Raw genomic sequence first — 9,171 nt, forward strand, 5'->3', positions numbered from 1 at the left:
CACTCCAGTCTGGGCAACAGAGTGAGACTCCAACTCAAAAAAATAAAATAAAATAAAATAAAAGGATTTCTGCTTGGAGCATATCAACCTGAGACACAGAATCACACTGTGGCTGTGTCAACCCTTCATACAGTTGCAGAAACCTAAAACCCCCAAAGACAGGGAGCTGGGAGTTCACTGAACTTATGGAACAGGGTGTGTGGGTTGGTTTGCTGTTTTAATGAATGGTTATTAAATAACTGCATGCACAGGAGAATCTGACCTGACACTTGAATTCAAGTTCATTATAACCTCATCACCACAAACCTCAACTGGTGCCCAGCTACCTTATCTAGCAAAAATAACCTAAAAGACAGGCATGACAAAATTGGCATGCGTCAGATGACAACACCCTAGTTTTGAGATGCTCAAGTCTAGTGAGGAAAACATAGTCAAAAATATCATATAAAGCATCATATGAAGTTATCTGAATGCCACAGTCTGTATAAGAGATGGAGGGATCACAGAAGAGAAGGCAGCTATTTCAACAGGAGGAGTCCAAGAGTTCTACCCAGAGGTACGGACACCAGGTCTGGAAGGATGTTCCCAAAAGCTAGGAGTTCTTTGTGTTTTTGTTGGTTTTTCAGCAAGGGAGAAACACAGAGGTTAAAAGAAAGGGAGATTAAAATGAATTTATATTACAGATGTAATATAGACTACACACACACATACACACATACACACACACACACACACACACACACACACACACACACACACACACACTACAATACACACGTATGTTTCATTTACACAGGTTCTTTCAGTGAGAATGCTCCCAGCTTGGGAAAAAAATCGAGAGTTCTGGTTTTCAAAAAAAAAAAGGTGATTTTACTGACAGTGATTCTCGAACTACATCTGTCAAAACAAGACTAAAAAAGTAACCAGCCTGCTGAGTAGAAACTGGCATTCTCATAAAAGGTTTAAATAGTACTGAATATAGAACTCCATTTCACATATTTTAAAATATCTTCCCTCAAAACGATATTTCCTATGATTTTCCGAAGACTATTATAAGGTTTCTTCTAAACACAGGTTGAAATCATAGCTCTGACGACAAAACTGGTCTTCTGAGCCTGTATGGAAGGAAGTGTTGATTTGGAAAAATCGAGTTCTTTGGGCACTTCACTAGAATCAATGAAGTTTCATCTTTGAAGAGATTTTAAACTCCCCTTTTCATGTTTGGTCGTAGCAGGGTTTATACATTCACAAACACGTGGATACTATAGAGAACATACTGATGTCTAATCAATATGCTTTCACTCTCCCCTGCTGGCCAGAAATGCGAACATTGATGCTATGAATCCAATTAGTGGACAACTGCGGTCAGCAGAGCACTGAGCTTAAAGTGATAGGTTCAGATGGTAGATGTGTCGTTTAACTACTGGAGCAGATTGCTGAAGCTTCCTAGAGATGTTGCTGCATAGACTACATGATGATGATATAAAGAGAAAAGGGTTCACCTCACTCATTCAACAGAGGTGAGAGATCACATACAGTGTCCTCTTGCTCTGCACTAGTTATCAGCATTTATGCTACATAAGCAGCTATTGCATATTGAGCACTCGAGCATGCATTTATTTGATTTTTATCAGGTATCATGTTAAGTGTTAAGTATTAGTACCACAATTTTACAGATTAAAAAACTGAGGCTTGAAGATGTAATATGCATTTTTCTGAACTCAAATGGTAGGGGGGAATATGTCTTACTCATTTTAGAAGCCCAAGCAATCGTACAAAATCTATGACATAATAGATGCCCTATCATCATTTGAAACTTTTATAAATGATGACTTTTGGGCAGAGTGCAAGTTTAAAAATTAATATGATACAATACATTTTTAACAAATGGCATCAGCCATACTCCTTGGAAGCATTATTTATCTCAAATTACAAAAATAAACGGGATGATTCTTTATAACTATCCCAAAAATACTAAGAGCTCATTGAAATGTTTTAAAAACAGCACTGGGTATTAGAGTAATAATTAGGAGGGCATTTTGTACTTTGGCTTTATATTTTTGCTATTCTTTCTACATGAAAATCAGAAAAAATGAGTAAAAAGCGTATTCACTTTTCCACAATTTTCCACTCTGTATTTTACACACAGAGTCAGTGTACTCGGATGGCAGAGTAACATTGCAAAGAGTGCTGACCATCTCCAGGACCAGGCAGCCACATGACCCATGTCACCTGCTTGCGCTATGTTTTTCTTCTGTGTAGGAACTGATTTATTGTTCCCAAAATGCTCTCTCACTGAAAGGTAAGAAGGAATAAATTGATGATTTTCAGAGAAGGTAACCGGCAAGACAAGACACAGACACATAGCTAATGAGAGGAGAGGGGAGAGAGAGGGAGACAGGGAGGAGAAGGGAAGAGGAGGGAGGGAGAAGGAAAGGCTAGCTGGTGATTTGCTGGTCTTTGCTTCCCCATCTCCTTATCAGTATGCAAATGAAAGGGATATATGAAAAGAGACAAAGAGCAGTAAAGAAAGGAATGAAGAAAGAAAGAATGTGCATACCTGAATATGTATGAGCATATCAAGCAAGACAAGGTCCCATGAGACACAGAGAAGTGTTTAAACAGACCCAGAATCCCCACCCCCACCCCACCCCAGAGGAGGTCTTCACTTTTAGGGATCTTGAACATCTTTTACAACCTGATATGCACATCCAACACACAGTATTTTATACACAATTTCCTCACATTCACTCACCCCAAACTCAGAGCCAGTTCTCAATTTAAGAAATTTGCCCCAGAGGCAGCTTCACCTCTTGATGGACCACAGTCTGCAGGTGCAGAACTGGAGTATGGCTCTCTACACACACAGCAGCCTGCAGCACGGTGTCAGGTGTGGCCCTGGGAGAAGAGCATGCCATCAAATCAAAACAACAAAAATACTTTCAAGTACCTTCTGCTACCATCCACAGTCTCCACAACGTGTCCAAGCTTAATAGGAAACAAAACAGTTTCCTGCACCACACACTGCATTGATTAGCTACAATGAAATACAAAGACTCCCACCAAACCAGGAAAATTGAAATTGAGTACAAGGTTTGAGAAAATGTTGACTCTTCTGGATTTGAATCATCATGACTAACAATCTTTAAAGACTAGTCAATGTGTTGGGATAAAGGTGTATAAGAGAAGAATTAAATGCACAGGCTGTGGCAACCCTGGCACAGGCATCCTGGGATTCCCAGCTGGTTCTCTAACTATGTCTCCCTCACAATTTTATTGTGAAAATTAATGGACAGGTACAGTGGTTCATGTCTGTAATCCTAGCATTTTAGGAGACTGAGGAAAGAGGATTGATTGAAGTTAGGAGTTTGAGACCAGCCTGGGCAACATAGCAGCACTTCGTCTCTACAAAAAATTCAAGAAATTAGTTGGGTGCGATGGTACACCTGGAGTCGCAGCTACTCAGGAAGCTAAAGCAGAAGGATGGCCTGAGCCCAGGGGGTCAAGTCTGTGGTAAGCCATGAGCATGCCACTGCACTCCAGCCTGGGTGACAGAGTGAAACCTCACCTCAAACAAAACAAAACAACTTTTTGTAAAAATTAATCATATTAGTGAATTGGTAAATAAGCTTCACATTTCTCCTTTATAAAATGGATCTAATGATAGTAACGATGTGTAAAGAAAGTACTATCATTGTGAGCAATAAATGAGGCAATGCATTAAGTGTGCCTAACATCTCGTCTGGGGCATGCCAGGTGGGGGGAGGGCAGAGGGCAGGAATGGTAGTAGTGGGAATCTGCTGGGGAAGGGGCACATGTCATCAACAAGGGTACCTGCATAAAGAACATTTGTATACCTAACTCTGAACTGTACCCACATCTTTAAAGTAACAAGAAACAAAAAAAGAAATACGTGGCAAATATCAGCTAGTGTTGGCCCAATTGGAGAAACAGATGAATCATCAAAGGTAGGACTCATTCCCTTCATTTAGGGGCAGAATTCTGATGAAGTTTTACTTTACTTCCTGCTCAGACTCCCAATCTATGAAGGTGAGTAGATTGAACTAGGTGACTTCAGCCTACCTCTAATATTTTATCAGCCCTGGAATCCACTCACAGATGTATTTTGCTAGGTACTTTAAACACATTTTCCTGACTAACCATCACAACCTCAGGAAGTCATACAGGGAACTAATACATAGGCATGTGGGCTCTTCTCTGGCACATGTGTTGATCCAGGGTTCCCAACCCCTGGGCTGCTGACCAGTTCCTGTCCATGACCTGTTAGGAACCGGGTGCACAGCAGGAGGTGAGCGGCAGGCAAGAGGCGCTCCTCCTCCTGTAAGATCAGCGGCAGCATTAGATTCTCATAGGAGTGAACCCTGCTGTGAACGATGCATGTGCGGGATCTAGGCTGCATACTCCTTATGAGAATCTAACTCCTGATGATCCTGTTGTCTCTGGGAAACAGGTAACTGATGCCAAAAACATTGGGGACCACTGTGTTAAACCCTTTCTTATTCATAATTACTCTAGGAGGCCAGTACTTACGCAAGCTCCATTTTATAGTCAAAAACACTGAGACCTAGAGACTAACTGCTCAAGTTCCCACCGTGAGAAGGTAGGTCTGGGCTTCAAGCCCAAGCAGTCAGACTCCAGAGCCTGTCATTTTAAACTGTACATGCATGAACTCTCCAAGAGGAAAGGTTTTTATGTCCAGTTATGAATAAGAACATCCTGCCCAAGGTCCCATGGGCAGTAAGTGGGAAAAAACAGGATAGAACCCAGGCTCATCTGAAACCCACGTCTGTGCTTTTTCTCTGACACCATGTCCCAGGAGAGCGTTCTGGAGTAGCGACAGGAGAGGATGTCCATAGCAAGGACTGGGAAACCGGTCTACAGGGAAGCTTTGGGCACCTTGATTGCACACGATGGGGCTCTGGGTGGGAGCCACCTTTCTGTCATCCACCTTCACCACATGTAATGACACCAGCACCCTTGAGAGAACACACGTAGCTAAATCCCTCACATCTGAGTCTCAAGACCTAGAGGAAGCTTCCTGATGCAGATGTAGGAATCAGAGATGCACCTTAAACTTCAAACCTACGCTGCTGGGGGTCAGGGGCCACCTGGGTGGGTGCTGGTTTTGTCTTTATCCTGGTTCTATGAAAATGGGGATCTGGCTTCCTCGCCTTCAAATCATCTGTGTTGAGATCTCAGGAACAATAGCTATTAGTGGCCACTTTATCCAGGTTTGGGGAGAAGTCATTGTCATTACCAGTTATTTGAATCAATGAAAACCAAAGATCACAGATTAAATTTATATCTGTCTGAGCTATATGTGGCGCTCTGGCAAAAAATATACAGGTCAAACCGAGCAGTACCAGGTTTCAAAGAGTTTATAAACCTTATCACCTATGTAAATAACCCCAAACTGTGAATGCTTTCTGAAAATGCAATTAAAATAATATTAGACATTATACAATAAAACTGGAAACCGAGAATTTAAAGTTATATAGATATTTGATAACCAAAGGGCCCACTACACTACTGTTGAGAAAAACATCTCAATACTCCACCTGTCAGATCTCATCCCTGGTCAGTCCCCCACACACTGAGAAGAGCTCAGCCTGGCACTCCAGGGGTCACCAATGTGACCCCAGCGTCATCTTCAGCAGTGCACCCCGTCTTTCCTGGACACCATTCTCAGGAACCAAACCAACCAACAACTGTCCAAGAATGTGGTCTGCATATTCCATCGTCACAAGGCTGTTCATGAAGCTGCTTCTGGGATGTCCTAACTCAAACACCTCAGCCACTCCTTCATGACGCATCTCAAATGCCACCATCTTCTCCCAAAGACTTTTCTCACCTCTCCAAACAAAAACAGCCCCTTCCCTGCTGACTCACCAGAGGTCTTTGTGGTAGATATACATATATACATACATGTACATAAATTTTGTGATTATTATTTTAGAGATGGCATCTTGCTGAGTTGCCCAGGCTGGTTTCAAACTCCTGGACTCAAGCAATCCTCCCACCTCGGTCTCCCAAAGTGCTGGGATATAGGTGTGAGCTACTGTGCCTGGTCCTGTGTTATTATTATTTATATTATGATCTTTGTTGTGTTTACCTCTTTTCCCAAATTAGGCTGTAAACTCCTTAGAGTCAGCAACCATGATTTACTTCTGAAGTTGCCTGTATAACTTCTGCTCTGCAAGACATAGTGCTTGGAGCACAGAAATTCAATGCATATTTACTGAATTGTTATTTTATTGATAATAATAATGTTAATGATATAGTGACCTCTTATGGAGAATCAGCTAAGTGCCAAGATGACACTTAGATAGTATAACTAATTTGATATTCAAAATCCTGTCACTCAGGGAACTGAGGCTTAAGGAGTCTAGATAAATCATTCAAGGTCACACAGCAAGTGGAGTCCCCAACTCTTACCACAGCAGCAGTGTGTACTTGGGATCTCCATCTAAATTTGTTAGACTCCAAACATGAGCTCCAAGTTAACACTTTATAAAAGTGATAATGTTTAATTTTTAGATAAATACATTTAGCAAGTATGAAACAAATCCACAGACTGTCATAGTGAGAATTATTTTTCAAAATTATCTTCAAGCACTAGAAACAGGTTTAGACTGATAAGATATATGTTTTTAAATATATATACACCTGAACCTTTACCACTTCAGTACAAAGAATGTAAGAGATGAAGAAAGAGCCTCTGAGGCATTTGTCTAGAAGAATGATTTATGAGTAAACTGAAGTTGCACTCTGTAACAGAAAATGCACAGACTGGAAGTCTGGTGGAACAGGCCCAAATTTGGGGGGTAACATTCTTAGCACTGGTCCTTGCACTAGTGACTTACTCTTTCTGCCTCAATTTTCCCAAATGTGAGTTGAAAATGATAATAATTGCTTTCAGAGATAATACAAATATTAGATGGGTATAAGGCTTGTAGAAGGCCTATTTGACTATCTAGAATAAAGCAAAAACTCAACAAGTGATGGGTCCTATTAACATTATTCTTAACACCATTATTTTTATCAATTTTTTTTTTTTTTTTTTTTTTGAGAGCAGGATTTATTGAGAGGACAGAAAAGCTCCCACACTGGGAGGGGACCTACGGGCATTGCCCAACACCATTATTTTTAAACCAAAGTGAGCATGCTAGGCCCATGTTCCTAGAGTGGAAAGGCTTCCATTACCATTCCCAGCTCCCCACTAGTGACAGAGTGTACTATTCCAAGAAGCAGCAGGGAAACCAAGGACAGCACAGCTGTCCTCCAAATCAATACTTGCTTCTCTTCTCACTGATCCCCAAGTCCATCCTCTCACACCTAAAGAACTGAAAGTCAAAACATAGAAGCTGGATTCTCCCTTTAAAACATTGGTGCCATCCGTCAGCCAGTTCCACCTTCCCCAAAGAACACACTCTCTGGAGGCAGTGGAGGTAGCACAACAACTGGCATGAGTCCTACAGGCACAAAATGCTGTGCCCACCTTCCAGGTCTTCAGGAGTTTCTAACTTATTATCTGAGTCAAATGATACTGGAGAAAACATCTCCCAGAAGAGCTGCTCTGAGGAACCCGTTCAACGGTGAAATGCTCAGTACCCAGCCAGAGTGACATTCAGTGGTGACTAATCCTTTCCCTGTCTGCCTCACGGGTCCCCTCTGAGTGGAGATGTATTAGAATCTTTGGGTCAACATGTGTTCTTTGTCTCTAACTAGCACCTGCCAAGATGGATGGACAGTAGGGACCAAACAATGTTATCTCATTTAAATAAGACAGAGAATGGTCATTAGCAAAGGATGAGTTAAAGACACTATTGATTATGGCTGCGACCAAGCCAATGACCTGAAAGGGACAGGCTTTTTTTTGTCTTAAAAACAATCCTCGAAAAATTTCTGAGCTTATTCCTGGAAAAAATGTACATGGAAACTCAGCATCTGCAGAAAGTGAAAAGCACAAACCCCTCCCCCAACCCACCCAGACCAATTTCTTCTCTGCCAGCTTTTCAAATGGAGGCCAGAGAACACAAACATGAAGCTGAATTAGGGGTTTCTGACAAATTTTAGCAAATCACACATAAAAATACAAAGTAAAACGTTTTCTGGTGCTAGGTCTAACACATTTCAAACCATCGTATCAGAGGCAATTTGAAGTCAACTATCACAGTACGTGCGATCAAGTCACTTTTTAGCTATCAATAAATTCCTTGGTTTGTTCATTGAATTCTATTTCATGTGTTGGGAGCTTGATATCAATTTGTACAAGAGTAAGTCATTTCACCTAAAATCAAAGAAAAGATGAATCTGGAAACCTGATGGATACAACAGATGTGTTAACATTCGTTAGCAATGTACACATTCGGCTACTGAAAATAAAACATCATTTTCCCTTTCCTCCTCATTTTTAAATTTCCTATTTGTTATTTGTTATTTGTTGAGCAAGAAAGAGAGAGAGAGACAGGGAGAGAGAGGAAGGGGGGGAGAAAGAGAGAGGAGAGGGAGGGGGTGAGAGAGAATATCACAGGAAGGGAACCTCCAATACTTTGCCAATATTAAAGGAACCATATGTAGCAGGCTTTTTAGAGAAACACCACCAACTCTCCTACAAATAACTTTCCATCATATTCACACATGTAAATTATTATGTGATTATCCTAATAATGACGTGTGTAATGACGTGTGTGTGTGTGTGTGTGTGTGTGTGTGTGTGTGTGTGTCTGTATGGTCATTCTCTCTGGGTCTCTTCCTCTCCGTCTCTCTCTCTCTCTCTCTCTTTTCCTCTCTTTCACACACGCGCTCGGCCCACAAATCCCACGGCCTTGTCTGCGAGGCCCCAAGAGGACAGGACTCCAGCCGCCCAGGGACCCGGCAGCGTCTACATCAACCCAAGCGCTCACTGGGCACCGCTCCTGCCTCTCAGCACAGCCCTGCCGCCTGCCAGGCCTCTTCCTCCAGAAACCCCCACCTGCTTTTCAGATCTCTGACCCTGGCCAGCTCAGTCCCATCAGTTCCTCCAACTGGCAGAACAGAGACGCGCCCGGCTCGGGAGCGGAGTCCCCTTCGCTCGGGGCCACTGCCCCTCTCCTCTTCCACGACGCGCGCGCTCCAGGAGCAACCGGAGGCGGGAGGTGGGGGCCAGGC

The 9,171-nt window shown here is 42.3% G+C and overlaps 1 protein-coding gene across 2 annotated transcripts in view; it reads right to left on the minus strand.

Annotated features, from left to right (window-relative positions):
* Positions 1-9,171, minus strand: part of PLPPR5 (phospholipid phosphatase related 5) — a 132,242-nt gene that overhangs the window by 122,560 nt on the left and 511 nt on the right. The gene's annotated exons all lie outside the window — the stretch shown is intronic.

Source organism: Carlito syrichta, unplaced genomic scaffold (genome assembly GCF_000164805.1).
Source record: "Carlito syrichta isolate Samal-C Ts95f unplaced genomic scaffold, Tarsius_syrichta-2.0.1 Scaffold305869, whole genome shotgun sequence".
In the NCBI taxonomy this organism is placed as follows: Eukaryota; Metazoa; Chordata; class Mammalia; order Primates; family Tarsiidae; genus Carlito; species Carlito syrichta.